Here is a 20,928-nt window from a genome sequence, read left to right as displayed (position 1 = left end):
AATATTAAGATATCAAATATGAGCATGGAACTTAAGGGTGATCACCGCAGAACAAAATAGAATATACAAATAACTTTTAACAGGAGAAGAAAGCTTTATCCAACTAAAAGTACAAAAGGGGAAAAAGTAAACATTATATATTGTGAAGACAAAGTATGAATAAGATGCAGAAATAATTCCTGATATAGTGGTAATTAAAATAATGTAAATGTGTTAAACTCATCAATTGAAAGAATCAGCAGGTTGGATTACAAAAACCCCTGATATGTTGTTTGTAAAGATATGCATAAAACTGAATGAAACATTTAAAATAAAAGGATGGAAAAGATACACTAGGCAAAACAAAAGAAAGTTGAAGTAGCCATCTAAAAGGCAAAAATAGCAGAAGCAACATAATTACTCGTAAGAAGAATCGTAGATCAAGAAGATATAACACAAAACGTATAGTCAACATAAGTATATGTGCTCCTAACAATGCAGGTCAGAACATATCAAGTGGAAACTGAGGAACAGCAGAGAGAAGGACAGGCATGCCTCGTTTTACTGTGCTTCGCTTTATTGCACTCTGACGATACTTGTATTTTTTACGAATTGAAGGTTTGTGGTAACCCTGCATGAAGCAAGTCTATTGGTGTCATTTTTCCAAAAGCATTCTTCACTTTGTGTCTCTTTTTCACATTTTGGTAATACTCAGTATATTTCAGACTTCTTCATTGTTATTATATTTGTTATGGTGATCTGTGATCAGTGATATTTCTATTGTAATTGTTTTGGGGCACCATGAACCAGTGAACTTAAATTGATAAGTATGTGTGTTCTCACTGCTCCACCTACCAGCCATTCTCCTGTCTCTTTCCCTATACTTGGGCCTCCCTATTCCCTGAGACACAAGGATATTGAAATTAGGCCAAATAATAACCCTCTAACGGCTTCTAAGTATTCAAGTGAAAGGAAGGGTTGCACGTCTCTCACTTTAAATCAAAAGCCAGAAATGATCAAGCTAGTGAGGAAGGCATGTCAAAAGTCGAGATAGGCCAAAAGCTAGGCCTCTTGTGCTGGTTAGCCAAGCTGTGAATGCAAAGGAAGAGTTCTTGAAGGAAATTAAAAGTGCTACTCTAGTGAACACATGAATGATAAGAAATCAAAACAGCCTTATTGCTGATATGGAGAAAGGTTTAGTGGTCTGGATAGAAGATCAAACCAGCCACAACATTCCCTTAAGCCAAAGCCTAATCCAGAACAAGGCCATAACTCTTCAATTCTGGAAGGCTGAGAGAGGTGACGAAGCTGCAGAAGAAAAGTTTGAAGCTAGCAAAGGTTGGTTCATGAGGTTGAAGGAAAGAAGCCATCTCCATAACATAAAAGTGAAAGGGGAAGCAGCAGGTGCTGATAGAAGCTGCAGCAAGTTATCCAGAAGATCCAGCTAACATAATCAGTGAAGGGGGCTACACTAAATAACAGATTTTCAGTGTAGACAAAATAGCTTTCCAGTGGAAAAAGATGCCATCTAGGACTTTCCTAGCAAGAGTGGAGAAGTTAATGCCTGGCTGCAAAGGACAGGCTGTGACTCTCTTAGGGGCTAATGCAGCTGGTGACTTTAAGTTGAAGCCAGTGCTCATTTACTGTTCCAAAATTCCTAGGGCCCTTAAGAATTATGCTAAATCTCCTCTATCTGTGCTCTATAAACGGAGCAACAAAGCCTGGATGAAAGCACATCTGTTTACAGTATGGTTTACTGAATATTTTAAGCCCACTGTTGAGACCTGCTCAGAGAAAAAGATTCCTTTCAAAATATGGCTGCTCGTTGACAATGCACCTGGTCACCCAACAGCTTTGATGGAGATGTACAATGAGATGAATGTTGTTTTCATGCCTGCTAACACAACATCTCTTCTCATCCCATGAATCAAGGAGTCATTTCAACTTTTAAGTCTTATTTTTTAAGAAACACATTTTGTAAAGCTATAGCTGCCATAGATAGTGATTCCTCTGATGGATCTGGACAAAGTCAATTGAAAACGTTCCGGAAAGGATTCACCTTTCTAGAGGCCTTTAAGAACATTTTTTTTTTTTAGATTGGCACCTGGGCTAACTACTGTTGCCAGTCTTTTTTGTTTTTTCTGCTTTATCTCCCCAAACCCCCCCTGTACACAGTTGTGTATCTTAGTTGCAGGTCCTACTAGTTGTGGTGAACATTTGTGATTCATAAGAAGTCATCAAAAAATCAACATTAACAGAAGTTGATTCCAATCCTCATGGATGACTTTGAAGGATTCAAGACTTCAGAGGAGGAAGAAACTGCAGATGTAGTGGAAATAGAAAGAGAATTAGAATTAGAAGTGGAGTCTGAAGATGTGACTGAATTGCTGCAGTCCTATGATAAAACTTTAACAGATGAGGAGTTGCTTCTTAGGAAAGAGAAAAGAAAGTGGTTTCTTGAGATTGAATCTACTCCTGGTGAAGATGCTGTGAAGATTGTTGAAATGACAACAAATCATTTAGAATATTACATAAACTTAGTTGATAAAACAGCTTCAGGATTTGAGAGGATTGACTCCAATTTTGAAAGAAGTTTTACTGAATGCTGTCAGACAGCATCATATGCTACAGAGAAATCACTCATGAAAGGAAGAGTCGATTGATGGTGCAAACTTCATTATTGTCTTATTTTAAGAAATTGCCACAGCCACCCTATCAGCAACCACCACCCTGATCAGTCAACAGCCATCAACACTGAGGCAAGACCTTCCACCAGCAAAAAGATGCTCAGATGATGGTTAGCAATTTTTAGCAAAGTATTTTTTAATTAAGGTGTGTACATTGTTTTTTTAGACATAATGCTATCACACACTTAATAGACTACAGCATAGTGTAAACACAGCTTTTTTGTGTGTGTGCAAGGGAGGATTTGCCCTGAGCTAAAATCTGTTGGCAATCTTCTTGGTTTTTTTTCTTCTTCTTCCCTCATGCCACAAGCATGGTTGTATATCCTAATTGTAAGTCCCTCTGGTTTTCTGTGAGACACCACCACAGCATAACAACTGACAGACGAGTGGTATGGTTCCATGACAGAGAAGCGAACCCAGGCCACTGAAGTGGACAGCACGGAACTTTAACCACTAGGCCATCAGGACTGGCTCAACAGTTTTTTTATATACACTAGGAAACTGAAAAATTCGTGTGAATCACTTTTTTATGATATTTGCTTTATTGCAGTGGTCTGGAATTGAACCTGTGATATCTCCAAGGTATGCCTATAGGTAAATCAGCAATTGTTAGAGATTTGACCACACTCCCCCCAGGAAATGAAAGAATGAAGAGACAGAAAAGTTTAGGTTGACCACAATTATCTCTACTATTTAACACAGTTCTACCAGTACTATAAGAAAAGGAAAAGAAATAATGGTGTTGAAATTGGAAGAAGAGATAAAATTGTTCTATCAACAGACGATTTGATTGTCCTCCTGAAATCATCAATAGAATCGTCACACTAGTATATAATAAAAACAGCATTGGGCAGATTTTGCCAGACAGGGTATATTTATCAAAACCAGGAGTATTTTCCTATATTAGCAATAATCAACAGAAAATAATTCAAAAATAAATAAATTTGCAATAGGAAAAAACTATAAAACTTCTAGAAATATAACCTACCAAGAATATATGGGACCTTTGTCAGGAAAAATTAAAACTGTAATAGAAGACATAGAAGATAGCTTGAATAAATAGTAAGATATTTCATGTTCTTGGATGGGTTGATATAACATTAAAAATGTCATTTACCCCCAAATTAATGTATAAATTTGGCATATATGAATCACAGTTCTTAACAGAGTCTTTGAGGAACTTGAAGATTTTCTTCCAAGTATATGGAAGAATAAAGGTCTGTGAGCAGCTGAGTTAGCTGTGGAAAATAGAGAGTGGGGGCTTGCTCCACAAGACGTTTGGCATATTAAAAAGTCACAGTGATTAAAAAAATGCATTGTATTGTCACAAGAACTGAGGAAAAGACCAATGGAAGAAATGAGAAATGGGCTAATTGTTTAGTAAATGATTTGGGGGAAAATGGCTTTTTATATTGGAGGAAAAAAAGTTAAATTTCTAGTAACAGTGACCATACAGACGACCTCCATTTGGTTCAGTAGTGACTGAAATATGAAGGGTAAAACTGTAAAGTTAGTATAAGAAAACAGAGGAGAATAACTTTGTCACCTAGGAGCAGGAAAAGATTATTTAATTTAATTTTAATTTTTTTAAAGATTGGCCCTGAGCTAACATCTGTTGCCAGTCTTCCTTTTTTTCGCCCCTCCTTCTTCTCCTCAAAGCCCCTTAGTACATAGTTGTATATTCTAGTTGTAGGTCCTTCTGGCTGTGCTATGTGGGACGCTGCCTCATGGCCTGATGAGCAGTACCGTGTCCGTGCCCAGGATCTGAACCAGTGAAACCCTGGGCCGCCAAAGCGGAACACACAAACTTAACCACTTGACCACGGGGCTGGCCTGGGGAAAAGATTATTTTAAATAAAACTTGAGATACGGAAATCATGAGGCAAAATGTTGATGGTTTGATCACATCAGAAAGTATTTTTTATGGAAGCTCAGTGATGAAGGAAAAATGAGGAGCAAAGGAAAAGTTAAATATTTGGGTAAATCTAAGTGAATATTGACTATATGAAATAATAATGTTATATAAGATTTAAAATACAATTAAAGTGCACAACAAATGTCTAAGTCAGGAGGAAATGGAGTAATGGAGTATAATCTTCTAAGGATCTTACAATGACCAGGAAGTGGTGGAAGTTCTGCTTTACATTAGAGGTTAGTATAAGGCAAAGATGAGTCCTGTAATCTCCGTAGGAAGCCTTGAAAGAATAATGGAATAATTTATAACTAACAAGATAATAGAGGAAGAAAATTTTAAAAATTTTTTAAATATTCCAAAAGAGGGTGAAAAAGGAATGTAGACTAGAAAGCAAATAATGAGATGGTAGATTTAAACTCATGTCAGTAGTTTTAAATGGACTATCTACTCTAATTAAAAGACAGTGATTGTCACATTGGAAAGAAATTGAAACCCAAGTATGTATTATTTGTATGAGAGACACCTTGAGTATAGGGATACAGAAAATTCAAAAATTAAAAGGATGGAGGGGCCGGCCTGGTGGCACAGTGGTTAAGTTCACACATTCCGCTTTGGCAGCCTGGGGTTCACTGGCTCAGATCCCGGGTGCAGACATGGCACCGCTTGGCAAGCCATGCTGTGGTAGGTGTCCCACATATAAAGTAGTGGAAGATGGGCATGGATGTTAGCTCAGGGCCAGTCTTCCTCTGCAAAAAGAGGAGTATTGGCAGCAGATATTAGCTCAGGGCTAATCTTCCTCAAAAATAAAAGGTAAACTGTGCCGGAAAAAAGCTAGTGTAGCTATCAGGCAAAGGTAGAATGCATTACTAGAGAAAAAGTAACGTTTCATATTAAAAAGAGTTAACATACCAGGAAAATGAAACCATTCTAAATATGTGTCTACCTCATAACAGAATCTCAAAATATGAAAAGCAAAAACTGATAGAAGTACAATGAGAAGGAGACAAGACAAACCTACAGTCATAGTGACAGATTTCAACACACTTGAATGACAGATAGGATATGTAGACCAAAACAAACAAATACAAACAAAATAATACCACAATCAGTTATAATACAGAAGAACTGAACAACACAATTAACAACTTGACCTCATTGACACTTAGAGGATACTGTACCAAACAAATGAATAAACTCTACTTTTTTTTAATAAGTGCCTATGGAACTCACTAAAATATACCATATACTAACCATAGAACAAATCTTAAATTTCAGAGAATTGAAATTCTGTAGATTTGACCACTGCCAGGTTAAGGTTGGAATTAATTACAAAAAAAGTAACTTTAAAAAAGGGTAACTTGAAGGTCAGCGACATGGCAGAGTGAGCTTACCTGGGACTCTCTCCCCTCCAAAATACAACCAAAAAGAAACAATTGAATTTCAACCAAAAATTCTTTTTTTTTTTAAAGATTTTATTTTTTCCTGTTTCTCCCCAAAGCCCCCTGGTACATAGTTGTATATTCTTCGTTGTGGGTCCTTCTAGTTGTGGCATGTGGGACACTGCCTCAGCGTGGTTTGATGAGCAGTGCCATGTCCACGCCCAGGATTTGAACCAATGAAACACTGGGCCGCCTGCAGCAGAGCGCAAACTTAACCACTCGGCCACGGGCCCAGCCCCCAACCAAAAATTCTAATAACGCAGAGATCATCAGAGACCCACAGGAGCCAAACGATGGAGGGCAGAGAGGCTGGAGCTGCCCTCAGAGGAGCTGGAACGGGGTAAGAGAGAACTTCACTCCCTCACCTAGAGACTGGGATCGCTGCTGCGGATGAGGGAAGGAGCAGGGGAGGGGCCACGCATCCACGGGATCGTCCATGACTCCCTCCACCTGTGCAGCTGAAACCCGCTAATGGGGGAAAGCTTTCGTGTGGGGGGACCCCATCAAGCCAAGGCCCTGGGAAACCAGAGAGCGAGAGCTGATTGGAATCCAGGTCTGCGTGGGAGAGAAAGTGCCCCTCCTCCCACAAGCTGTGCTGCGTGTCACCATAACAGCTGAGGGCAGAGGGCTCAGAACTCATGGCTCAACCCCCATCTAGTGGCAACAGGCTGTAACTGCAACCGAATAGTAGCATCATGTGCAAAAACCACTCCTCTACCATCCAGCAATTTATAAAAGCTCCGGACCAGAAGGAAAACAATAAGAACACAGAATTAAGTCCTGAAGACTTGGAAATAGGTAAACTAAGTGAAAATGAGTTCAGAGTAGCTATCATCAAAAAACTCAATGAGGTAAAGGGAAATAGAGAGAAACAAGTCAATGAGTTCTGGAGTTACTTCACAAAAGAGATTGAAACTATAAAGAAGAATCAATCAGAAATACTAGAGATGAAGAATCCCATGGATCAGATAAAACAGAATATGGATTCCCTGAATGCACATGCAGACACGATAGAGGAGCAAATTAGCATAATCGAAGATAGACAGGCTGAATGGCTCCAGACAGAGGAAGAAAGAGAACTAACAATTAAAAAACATGAAGGAAATCTCTGAGAAATAGCGGACTCAATGAGGAAATCCAGTTTAAGAATTATCGGAATCCCTGAGGGAGTGGAAAAGGAAAATGGAACAGAAAGTGTGCTCAAAGAAATAATAGAAGAAAATTCCCCAAATCTAGGGATTGAAGGAGAAATGTATATGGAGGAAGTTTTCAGACCTTCTAGATTTGTCAATGTAAAAAGACCTACTGCAAGGCATATAGTAGTAAAAATGGCAAAAATTAATGACAAAGAAGGAATACTCAGGGCAGCAAGGCAGAATAAAATAACCTACAAAGGAACCCCTATCAGAATTCAGCGGATTTCTCTACAGAAACCTTACAAGCTAGGAGAGATTGGAATGACATATTCAGAACTTTAAAGGATAAAAATCTTCAGCCAAGAATACTCTATCCAGCAAGAATATCCTTCAGATATGAAGGAGAAATTAAATCTTTCCCAGACAAACAAAAGCTAAGGGACTTTGTAGCCAAAAGACCTCCACTACAAGAAGTTCTCAAGAAGGCCCTTGTACCTGAAAAAAGAAAAAAAGGCAGAAAGGGGTCACAAATCACAGAGTAGGGAGACAAATAGATAGAATCAGAATAGGATAGCAAATATTCAACTATAGCATTAGGATAAAGGGAAGGAAATCACCAAAGCAAAGACGATCTTATCACTCTAACCACAAACTGACAACACGCGTTGGAATAAGAGATGAAAATAATAATTTGGGAGGGGAAGAGGAAAGGGACTAAATCAGTCTAGGCCAACTGAGTAAGAGACCACCAGAGAATAGACTATATTATACACAAGATGCTGAATACAAACTTCAGGGTAGCCACTAAACTAAAAAACAGAACAGAGACGCAAAACATAAATAAGGAAAAATCTAAGAAACCCAGCATAAGAAATTGCAGAAGTCAATGGGTAGGGTAAAACACACAGGATGAGAAACAAAGGTAACGCAGGAAAACTGGATAATGAGCAACAAAATGACAACATTAAGCCTTCATACATCAATAATCACCCACCTTGTAAACCAATTGAACTCTCCAATAAAAAGACACAGAGTGGCAAGATGGATTAAAGAACAAGATCCAACAATTTTTTGCCTCCAGGGAACACACCTCAGCCCCAAGGACAAACACAGGCTCAGAGTGAAGGAGTGGAAGACAATACTCCAAGCTAATAGCAAACAAAAGAAAGCAAGTCTCACAATACTTATGTCAGACAAAACAGATTTCAAAATAAGGCAGGTAAAGAGAGACATAGAGGGCCAATATATAGTGATCAAAGGGACATCATCAAGAAGAAATAACACTTGTAAATATCTATGCGCCCAACACAGGAGCACCAAAGTTCATAAAGCAACTATTAACCAACCTAAAAGAAGATATCAAAAATAACACAATAATAGTTTGGGACCTCAACACCCCACTCACATCAATGGACAGATCATCCAGACAGAAAATCAACAAGGAAACAGTGGAGTTAAACGAAAGGCTAAAACAATTGGACTTAATAGACGTATATAGAACACTTCATCCAAAAACAGCAGGATACACATTCTTCTCAAGTGCGCGTGGAACATTCTCAAGGATAGGCCATATGTAGAGAAAGAAGGCAAGCCTCTACAAATTAAAAAAAAATTGAAATAACAAGCATCTTCTCTGATCATAATGCTATAAAGCTAGAAATTAATTACAAGAAAAAAGCTGAGACAGGCACAAGGATGTGGAGACTAAACAATATGCTATTGAACAAGCAATGGATCATTGAAGAAATTAAAGAAGAAATCAAAAGATAGCTGGAGACAAATCAAAATGATAACATGCCATATCAACTTATATGGGATACAGCAAAAGCTGTATTAAGAGGAAAATTCATCGCAATGCAGACACATCTTAACACACAAGAAAAATCCCAAATAAGCAATCTTAAACTACACTTAACTGAATTAGAGAAAGAAGAACAAACAAAGCCCAAAGTCAGCAGAAGGAGAGAAATAATAAAACTCAGAGCAGAAATAAATGCTATTGAAACAAAAAAGGCAGTAGAAAGGATCAATGAAACAAAGAGCTGGTTCTTTGAGAAGATAAATAAAATTTACAATCCCCTAGCCAGATTTACAAAGAAAAAAGGGAGAAAGCTCAAATAAACAAAATCAGAAATGAAAGAGGAGAAATAACAACAGACTCTGTGGAAATACAACAGATTATAAGAGAATGCTGTGAAAAACTATATGCCAGCAAAATGGATAAGCTAGAGGAAATGGATAAATTCTTGGACTCCTCCAACCTCCCAAAGCTCACTCAAGAAGAAGCAGAGAATTTGAGCAGACCAATCACAAGGGAAGAGACTGAAACAGCCATCAAAAGTATCCCAAAGAATAAAACCCCAGGACCAGATGGCTTTCCTGGGGAATTCTACCAAACTTTCAGAGAGGACTTAATACCTATCCTTTTCAAGCTATTCCAAAAACTTGGGGAGGATGGAACACTTCCTAACACATTCTATGAGGCCAAACATCACGCTGATACCAAAGCCTGACAAGGACAGCACGAAAAAGGAGAACTACAGGCCAATATCGCTGATGAACATAGATGCAAAAATTCTCAACAAAATTTTGGCAACCCGAATCCAGCAATTCGTCAAAAGGATCATACATCATGATCAAGAGGGATTCATACCAGTGACACAGGGATGGTTCAACATCTGTAAATCAATCAACGTGATTCACCACATCAACAAACTGAGGAATAAAAATCGCACGATCATCTCAATAGATGCAGAGAAAGCATTTGACAAGATCCAACAGCCATTTATGATAAAAACTCTGAACAAAATGGGCATAGAAGGGAACTACCTTAACATAATAAAGGCCATATATGACAAACACAAAGCCAACATCATACTCAATGGGCAAAAACTGAGCAACATCCCCCTGAAAACAGGAACGAAACAAGATGCCTTCTATCACCACTCTTATTTAACATAGTACTGGAGGTCCTGGCCAGAGCAATTAGACAAGAAAATGGAATAAAAGGAATCCAGATAGGGAGGGAAGAAGTGAAACTCTCGCTGTTTGCAGACGACATGATCTTATATATAGAAAACCCCAAAGAATCCATTGGAAAACTCTTAGAAGTAATCAACAACTACGGCAAAGTTGCAGGATATAAAACCAATTTGCATAAATTACTAGCATTTCTATACTGTAATAACGAACTAACAAAAAGAACACAATACCATTCACAGTCACAACAAAAGGAATAAAATACATCGGGGTGAATTTAACTAAGGAAGTGAAAGCCCTATACAATGAAAATTACAAGACTTTTCTGAAAGAAATGGATGACGACATAAAGAGATGGAAAGACATTCCATGCACATGGATTGGAAGAATAAACATAGTTAAAATGTCCATTCTACCTAAAGCAGTCTACAGATTCAATGCTATCCCAATCAGAGTCCCAATGACATTCTTTACAGAAATAGAACAAAGAATCCTAAAATTCATATGGGTCAACAAAAGACCCCAAACTGCTAAAGCAGTCCTGAGAAAAAAGAACAAAGCTGCAGGCATCACAATCCCTGACTTCAAAACATACTACAAAGCTACAGTAATCCAAACAGCATGGTACTGGTACAAAAACAGGTGCACAGATTAATGGAACAGAATTGAAAGCCCAGAAATAAACCCACACACCTATGGACAACTAATCTTCGACAAAGGAGCTGAGGGCCTACAATGGAGAAAAGAAAGTCTTTTCAACAAATGGTGCTGGGAAAACTGGACAGCCACCTGTAAAAGAATGAAAATTGACCATTTTTTCTCACCATTCACCAAAATAAACTCAAAATAGATCAAAGACCTAAAGGTGAGACCTGAAACCATAAGGTGTCTAGAAGAAAATGTAGGCAGTACACTCTTTGACATCAGCATTAAAAGGATCTTTTCGGACACAATGTCTTCTCAGAGAAGGGAAACAATAGAAAGAATAAACAAATGGGACTTCATCAGACTAAAGAGCTTCTACAAGGCAAGAGAAAACAGAATTTAAACAAAAAAATAACCCAGTAACTGGGAGAAAATATTTGCAAGTCATACATCTGACAAAGGGTTAATCTCCATAATATGTAAAGAACTCACACAACTCAACAACAAAAAATCAAACAACCCATCAAAAAATGGGCAGGAGACGTGAAGAGACGTTTCTCCAAAGAAGATATACAGATGGCCAATAGGCACATGAAAAGATGTTCATCATCGCTGATCATCAGGGAAATGCAAATCAAAACTACAGTAAGATATCACCTTAGATCCATTAGAATGACAAAAATAACTAAAGCAAATAGTAACAAATGTTGGAGAGGTTGTGGAGAAAAAGGAACCCTCATACACTGCTGATGGGAATGTGAACTGGTGCAGCCACCATGGAAAACAGTATGGAGATTCCTCAAAAAATTAAAAATAGAACTGCCATACGACCCAGCTATCCTACTACTGGGTATCTATCCAGAGCTTGAAGTCAGCAATTCCTGAAGTCCCATGCACCCCAGTGTTCATTGCAGCATTATTTACAATAGCCAAGACATGGAAGCAACCTAAGTGCCCATCAACAGATGATTGGATAAAGAAGATGTGGTATATATACACAATGGAATACTACTCAGCTGTAAAAAAAAAAAAAAAGAACAAAATCGTCCCATTTGCAACAACATGGATGGACCTTGAGGGAATATGTTAAGTAAAATAAGCCGGATAGAGAAGGACAATCTCTGTATGACTCCACTCATATGAGGAATTTAAAAATGTGGACAAAGAGAACAGATTAGTGGCTACCCAGGGAAAGGAGGGGTGGGGGGTGGGCACAAAGGGTGAAGGGGGTGCGTCTACAACACGTCTGATGAACAATAATGTACAACTGAAATTTCACCAGATTGTAACCTATTGTTAACTCAATAAATATTTAAAAAAAAAAAAAAACCCTGAAGATCTCCTAGTGTTTGGAAATTAAGTGAATCACTTTGAAATAATCCATGAGTGAGAAAAGAAATGATGATGAAAATTAGAAAATAGTTTGAACTAATAGAGATGTGCCCTATCAAAAGTTAGGGACTACACAGGGGCTAGTGCCGTGGCCGAGTGGTTAAGTTCGCGCGCTCCGCTGCAGGCGGCCCAGTGTTTCGTTGGTTCGAATCCTGGGCGCAGACATGGCACTGCTCATCAAACCACGCTGAGGCAGTGTCCCACATGCCACAACTAGAAGGACCCACAACAAAGAATACACAACTGTGTACTGGGGGGCTTTGGGGAGAAAAAGGAAAAAAATAAAATCTTAAAAAAAAAAAACTTATGGACCACATAAAGGAAATTTATAGCCTCTAAGTACACAGATTAGAAGAGAAGCAGCACTGAAATATCAGTGATTTAAATATCCATCTCAAAAAGCTTAAAAAAGAATAGCAAATCTAACCCAAAGAGAATACAACAAAGGAATTAATGACAGGAGTAAAAATTAGTGAAATAGAAAACAAACATTCAAAACAGAGAGTTTTAGCAAAACCAAAAGTTGGTTCTTTGTACAGAATAACAACATTGGAAAACCCCTGACAAGACATATATATAAACTTGACAAAGGTCTTTCTTTGTTTAGACCAGAGCTGGCAAACTACAGCTCGTGGAGCAGATCTGCCCAACTCCTTGTTTTTGTACAGCCTGTGAGCCAGAAACAGTTTGTACAGTTTTAAATGGTTGAAAAATATCAGGAGAATAATATTTAAAGATCTATGAAAATTTTATGAAATTCAGACTTTATTGTCCATAAGTAAAGTTCTATTGGCACACGGTCACACTTATTCACGTGTGTATTGACTATGTCTGCTTTCATGGTACAACAGAGGAGTTGAGTAGGTGTGACAGAAACCACATGGCTCACAAAGCCTAAAATATTCACTTTCTGGTCTTTTTCAGAAAGTTTCAACCCCTGATGTAGACCCTATATAAAGAACTCCTCCAGATCAATAAGGTAAATAAAGATAGATAAAGCAGTAGAAAATGGGCAAAAGACTTGAACAGCTACCTCACAGATCTCCAGGTGGCTACTAAACATTTGAAAAGATAGTTGTTATGATTAGTTTTCAGAGAAATGCAAATAGAAGCCACAGTGAATAGCCCTGTCCTTCACCAGAGGCTAAAATTAGAAAGATAACAGTATGAGGGTTAGTTAGGATGAGGAGCACTCGGGAGACTAGTGTACTGTTGTTAGGACTGTACATGGATATAATCAGTTTAGAATACTGTCTGGCAGAATCTACTAAAACTGCATGTAAACATCTTATGATACAGTGGTTACAATTCCTAGGAATATACTCATCAGAAATGTATAAACATATGCATCAAAAAACATGCACAATGATGTTCACACCAGCTTTTTTCACGGTAAATTAAAACTGAAAACAATTCAAGCATCCATCAATAGTAGAAGGGATAAGTAGTGTTCTGATCGTGCAGTGGCATATTGTCTGCGATGAAAATTGACAGACCACTGCTTCATTCAATAACATGGATAAACCTCACAAACACCCCTGAAAGAAAAGAAGCCAGGCACAAAAGAATACATACTGTGTGATTCCATTTTTATAAAGTTCAAAAAGGCAAAACTAATCTATGATTTTAGAAATCTGGATAGTGATTACTTTTGGACAAGGGCAGGGTGGTGACTGAATGTTGCACAGTGGGGCTTCTGGAGTGTTAATGTCCTGTTACTTAATCTGAGTGGTAGTTAATAATTCAAGCTGTGCTGTTAATGTATGTCACATGAGGTCTTTTTTATTGTTTACAGATAAGAAGTCGTTATGTAGCAAAAAAAGTTGGAAATTTTTATTTTGAATCTTGTCCCATAACTGAAAGTATTTGTTTCTTTTTCTGATAGGGAAAGCAGTTTATGAGAAATGATTGGAGATTATTTGTATATATTTATATAATATATATTTACATAGTTATTTTTATATATATAGTCATACCTGTCTGAGTTCTGTTGTTTTTTAAGAAGTTATAGCTACGGGAAATGCCATAGTGAGTGTTAATGTAGAAAAGGTTGTAAGTTCATTCTTCATCTGTTAAATATTTCAGATTTATTGTTTTATCCTTAGCGCCTGGGATTTTTACACATGCTGTGACGTGAATTAGCCCATCGTGTATTTCCTGTCATCTCAGACTGTTGATAAGACTTAAAATGGGTCATGAGTATTTTTTTTTTTTAGCAGGAAGTTTTCCTTTTATCTTAAAACATTCATAATAGTCTGTGATACACATCTCTCCTCCCCCCTAAAAAGAAATTTTTCCATTTGTATATTTGAGACAAATTGATAAATTCTAAATTGGCCACCTACTTGTCTTTGTCAATATAACAGATCTACCACTAAAGTTTTAAGTTCTGCCATCTTCTTCTGAAGTCACAGCCTAATGTCATTCTCCTGTTCCTGCTCTTCTTTTCTATCCTGCCTGGTTTCTATCCACATTAAGACATTGGTCTCCCCTTTTCTGCCAGTCTTCTTCATGATTTCCCTTCCGGTTACTTCTTGATTAGTTACAACATTCTGCTCTCATTTATTAGAACTCTTAGTTCTCTTGGCTTAGGATGAAAGCAGACTGCTTATGGCGTAAGTACAAAACACAACCAGACCCTTCATATGAAGTCAGCTTTTTCAGTGTTAACTGAGAGGCACCACAGAGAGGTAGTTAAGAGCAGTCTTTGGACCCCGCATGCCTGGGTTCCAGTTTCATTTCTGTCACTTACTTAGCTGTGTGAACATAGCCAAGTTATTTAACTTACTTATTAAATTACCTGTCTTAGTTTCTCTTATCACTTAAATGAATTATTGTAAGGATTAATTAAATAAACTTTTGGCACTCTTCCACCGTTCTTGAACCAGGGATAGAAATGGAGTCGTCTGCCAAACTGCATATAGTTTCCTGAACATACTATGCTATCTGATAGCTCTGTTCTCCTGTATCCTCTCACCCCCAGCTAAAATTTCCTAATAGTCCTTCAAGATTAGTTCACCTGACCCCTCTGTGAAGCTTTTCATAACTATCCTCCCACCGTCAGGTAATTATTGTCTCTTAATATAGGTCTCTTTTTACCAGTAGAGTTTCTCACTGATTTGTTTATTTGCCTTTTCCCACTACTACTAGACTGAGGTCCTTATCAACAGGCACTGGTCTTAATAATTTTTTATCATAGTAGATTATCAGCAAATAAGTATTGAGTGAATGAAGCTTAGTATTGAAATCGTGAAATATGATAATTAGAATGATTTGATGTTTGTGGTTACTTTTATCATTCATGTTTTCCTTTGCACTTTGTTTTTCAGAGACTTCTAGTATAAAAGAAATAGGAATTTAAAAAAATATCATCTTCCGAAAGGTTATTCTGGAGGAAGATGAACCATTATCCTGACTTACATAATTGAGATCATAGTTGCCACCTTCATGAGAACATATATCTATAAACAGTGCTTTATCATCTTTATTAATTCCTATTCTTGACCTTTTCATGCCTTCCATAAGCCAACATAAAACTTAAAAAAAAATACTGAAACAGTTAAAGATGAGCTTTCCTCCGGATGGCTGCTTAAAAACCACCCTAATTCTTATTTGCCATCATGGTTCAAGACTCTATGCGTGGAATCCCTTCGTCTATTTCCAAACCCGTAACATGCTCCACTGCTTTGGTTTGGTAACAACACTGTATTATCCTGTTTCTCCTTTTATTTCTCTGTCCGTTCCTTCTGTTTTTCTTTCATGGGCATCTTTTCTTCAGCTTGCTTCTTGAAATATTAGTGTTTCTCAAATTTCTATTTTCAACCTATCACTACTCTTCATGCTCGTGGTTTCAGGTATAACTTACATAACAGCAACTCCCAAAGTCCTAGACTAGACCCCTTGCTGAGCTTCAGACATTTCCAGTTGGATGTCCCCCAGGTACTTCACGTGTCCAAAGCCAAGCTTAACATTCTTCCTTCAAAATCTTTCTCCTCTGATTTTCTGTATCTCAGTGGTATCACTGCCCACCTGCTCACTTGTGCTAGAAACATGAAATCGTTCTTGATCATTTCAGTCTTTTTTGTTTCTTCCCACATCTAGTTCATTAGGTTCTCTTTCTTCTTGCTTTTATTCCCATAGTTCAAGTTCAGTTAACATCTTTCCTAGACTACTGCTGTAGTATCCTAACTGGGCTCTCTTGTTCTAACCTGGTTCCTCTTCAAATTCATTCTTCAACATGGCAAAAGTGATCAAAATCCTTTAATTAGAAATTTGGAAAAATAATTGCAGCAGATACAAGTTACATATAAATTATAAATTAACAGGAACCAAATGAATGCCTCAGTTGAAAAAGGGGGAAAGATACAATAGTCTGTTTACAAAAATGAGGTGAAAATGGGCAGTTGACCTGAAAAGAGAAATGCAGATTAAAGTAGCCCTTTTTTTGCCCTATAGATAGTTTTAAAATAATAATCTACTCTTGGCAAAATTACAGTAAAATGGGGATTCTCATACATTACTGATAGTAGTGCAAATTGATGTATCCTTTTCGGAGGGCAGTTTAGTATTATTGTCAAAAGCCTTAAAACTTGCACATCTTTTGACAGCAATTTCACTTCTAATAATTTGTTTTAATGCAATAATCAGGGATGTGTGCAAAGACTTATGCATAGAAATTGCAATGGTATATATTTATTGGAGTGATACATATTTAATGGAGAGAAATTATAAACCACCTAATGACCAACAACAGATGATTGGTTAAGTAAATTGTAATCTATCCATATACCAGAATACTATGCATCCAACAAAAATCACATTTTAGAAGACAATTAAATGGCAAGATAAAATGCTTTGAGTATTTTAAATGAGGAAAATTAAGGTTTCAAAGCAACATGTAAGAGGTATGATTTGTGTCATAAAGTTATGGTATGAATTGGATCATATCCTTTGACTTTCTTTTAAAAATTACCTCAAACCAATTAGCAAGAAGCCTCTCCCTCTTGAGGTCTTTATGTAATTTTCAGAATACTCGATGTTTATTTATCTTGAAGGGGTCCTTTTTCTTCTAAATGCCAAGCAGAGAGGGAACTAGAGTCTGAGTCTGATTAGTTCAGTATTGCCATTGCCTCTCAAGGTATTTTAATTTCAAGGGCAACACCTAGCTGCTTAGAAACCCCATGCAATTCTTTTGTTTGTACTGTCCCTTCTTCATAGACTCTTCCTCTTTCTACCCTCTTGCCTGGCTTTCCTGAGAAATCTCTGACACTGGCTCGTGTTTACTCCCATCCCTGTACCCATCTTCCCCACCTCCTTCCGTTAGGTACTCTTTAAATTTTGCACACATATCTTTTACATAGCTTTCTTACTTTACCTGTTGCATTTAAAATCTTTTTCAGTTTGTGCATCTTTCTCTCCTATCAGACTGAGTTCCTTGAGGACAGGACTGGGTCTTGTCAACTTTTAGATCCTTGGCACCTAATGTAGTGCCTAACACTACATCTTTGACAACAGATGGGTAAGACGTCGGGACATTTTTATAGTATGCTATCTTTGTCCAGAATATTTCACAATTTCACTTTAGAAACTTCACATTTTTGAAGCCATTGCTGTAAGTTAGAAAATTATTTACAATTGTTTTATAATCCCATATCGTGACCTGAATCGTTTTGGATTGGTTTGCAGTTCTTAGATTTTTATCGCATCGGTGGTCATGTTAGCTTTCAGATAAGTCTCTTATTTTACATGCTTGAAATAATTCTCTAGTGGTTATGTAAATTTATTTTGAACTATAGTAGTCTCATTTCCATGGTAACTAACCCCCTCAAGAGAGAACCTGCAGGTATTCTAGAAAAGACAACATCCACATGAAGTAAAATGAAATATGATATAAGGTTAGAACCTAGATTTATATGGAATACAGATGCATGGCTTCTGACCATGAAAATGTTACAGAATAGAAGAACCATTCACATGCCTGAAGATTCTGCCAGTTTGCTATTTGTGCATTAGTCAAAATGCAGCATGAGAAGAACTCAACTCTATTGCGATTTTATGCTACCAAATGACTAATCAGGAGGAAGCTTTGTAGGACAAATACACAGGAATTGTGGAATAGAAATGGATCCTTGGTTTTTATATGACCCCTAAGATAGCAGCACTGCACCTCATAGAAGGAATATGGTATGATAAAAAGAACTATGTTTTTGGAGACATGTCCCTGTTTTCCAGTCTCTAGCCATTTCGTCTTGGCAAATTAATCAATTTACTCGAGCTTCATTTTTCTTATTTGTAAAACGAGAATGAGAATGCTTTCTTTGTGATGAGGATGTAAGAAAATGTCTAATACAGTGCCTGGTGCGTTGTAGGCGTTTAGTAAATGTGCCTCACTTGATGTCCTTGGGATTCAAAGAATCTTCCTTTCTATCTAAGCCCTCTTCACTTGATTCTGCATTCTTTGACTTCTCTTTTGCCTATTTACCTAGATTCTGTTTCCTCCTTGGATCATTAAGATTAACATTTCAGATGACTTTCTGTTTTGGTTTTGTCCCATGCCACCAACCATCAGATGACCCTTGGCTCCATGTTTTGTGGTCCGTGAGCCAGGCCAGTCACACTTCATTCTTGTACCCAACCCAGCTCTCTAGACTCTCTCACTTAAGTCTATGCATGCTGGACTTCTGCTTGTCTAGGATAGCAGATCGGAAAAAATATTAGTAAACATTTTTCGGTCTTTATTTAAGGAACGTAAGAATTGCAGTATTTGGGCAAAGTCATGCCCCTTCCAGCCCAGAAATAAGTGAAAAGGTTTGGGCTGTTATCCTTGGCATTCTTCTTCTTCCTAGGTTATCTGTCTTGACCTTAGAATTTCAAGCTTAGTCCACTCTGGGTCTCTTATTCATTAATTTTAGCTATCTTTTCTTGAATCTGTTATATGTTCAGTCTTTTTGAGGAAATAGGTTCCATATAGTATTTACTATCTTTTATTGAACGGGATTTCTTTTACTTCAGTGGTTGCTATCAAATTTACCAGATTTGTTGAAGAGATCTATGCCAGGAAGAATTTAATAATTTTAGTCATATTTTCAGTAAGTTTCTTGTATTAAATATATTTGATCTCTTAAACTTCCCATTTTCTTCCTGTTTCTTCATTAAAGAGATGATAGCCAGAATTGGGAAGAGCAGGAAAAGTGGAACAGTTTTATAGATTAGAAATGCTAAATTTAGTAAGAAATACTAAAAATTGAACTCAGAAGCTCCAAAATGGGAAGTAGAAAGATAATCTCCTAGTGTTAAGAATATCTAGAACAGGTTTCTTCTTCATTGCAGACTACTTCTCCATTTATCCACTCCCACCCCCTACTATTAAGTGTTTATTGATGACACTTTCAGGTAAACCCAGTTTACACACAAGAATGGGATCTTGCCCCAACAGAAATATCTTATCTCGGTACAGCACAGCTACCTTCAATTTATCTGAAAGCTAACTGCCTTCAATTGTGATCTGAATTCCTAGAATAACTGTCAAAAAGATAAATGAATTTAAATTTATTCTTTTTTCCCAATCCCCATCATAATGATAACCAACATTTCATTGGTCTTCTTGTCCAGAGAAATTTCTTAGGTTGAAATCATGTCACTGTTTTTGTTTTGTTTTGTTTTGCCAGGGAACTTGAGTAAAATCTTACTTTGGCAGCCATAAATTTACAGTAGATAAACATGGGACTGCTCTGGTGGAAGCTGGGCAGGGTCGTCGGGTAGTCTTCATACCCTGTCCCCTCCCTTCCTTGTTTTGACATTTTTCTTGGCCATGATTATAAACACTACAAGATTTCAGTGACTATCTTAAAAGTAATATCAAAGATATTTTTCAAGCAATATTTGTTCAGTACCTGCAGCAAATTAGGCAGAAGGCAGAATCCAGTATCACTGGAGATAGAATGGTAAATAGAGTATAGTTCTCATCGTCAAGGATACAGTGGGCAACACAGAGTAATTAGGCATTTCTGGCCCAGAGATTATAAAAGCTGCAATATTGTGTGTCAAGTGTGTTCTGAGACTTATTGTTGCCAGTTGATTTCAGTGATTCTTGTTCAGAAAGTAGAAGGAAAATGACATGATGTTTTTAACAGAAGAATTTATTCCTTAAATTCTTGACTTCACATTATGAATCAGAAATGGATAATCAGTCCAAACTTTTTTTAAAAATTTGGTTTTTACCATTTTTGACAACATAGGTGGGCCATGAGGGCATCATGCTAAGTTAAATAAGTCAGCGAAAGATAAATACCGTATGATCTCACCGATATGTGCACTCTGAAAAAAGCAAAAACAAAAAAGTAAACTCAAAGATACAGAGAACAGATGGGTGGTGTCAGCACTCGGGGATTTGGGGGTGAGTGAAATGGGTGAAGGTGATCAAAACTTACAAACTTCCAGTTATAAAATGAATAAGGCCTGTGGATGTAATGTGCAGCATGGTGATGACAGTTAATAATACCATATTGTGTATTTGGAAGTAGCTAAGAGTAGATTTTAAAAATTCTCATCCCAAGAAAAAGAATTTGTCACTATGTGTATTGATGGATGTTAGCTAGACTTATTCTGGTGATCACTTTGCAGTGTTACGTATATCGAATCATTACTTGTAAACCTGAAGGGAATATATGTCAATTATATCTCAATAAAAATTTTGTTTATAAAAGGAATATTTATGTGAGAGATAAAATTCAATAATGATCACAGGCCTAAATTGT

The 20,928-nt window shown here is 37.2% G+C and overlaps 1 protein-coding gene and 1 long non-coding RNA gene across 24 annotated transcripts in view; one reads left to right on the top strand and one right to left on the bottom strand.

Annotated features, from left to right (window-relative positions):
• The window catches only part of LOC139075950 (uncharacterized), a 42,981-nt gene extending 22,856 nt beyond the window's left edge, over nucleotides 1–20,125 (bottom strand). The window contains exon 1 of the long non-coding RNA XR_011527007.1: nucleotides 20,065–20,125. This is a non-coding gene — a long non-coding RNA (uncharacterized lncRNA). The remainder of the gene's footprint in view (nucleotides 1–20,064) is intronic.
• Nucleotides 1–20,928, top strand: part of NEO1 (neogenin 1) — a 245,070-nt gene that overhangs the window by 86,235 nt on the left and 137,907 nt on the right. The gene's annotated exons all lie outside the window — the stretch shown is intronic.

This window comes from Equus przewalskii, chromosome 1, assembly GCF_037783145.1.
Source record: "Equus przewalskii isolate Varuska chromosome 1, EquPr2, whole genome shotgun sequence".
NCBI classification, from domain to species: Eukaryota; Metazoa; Chordata; class Mammalia; order Perissodactyla; family Equidae; genus Equus; species Equus przewalskii.
Note: the sequence above shows the minus strand (reverse complement) of the source record. Positions and strands in the feature narration are given on the sequence as shown.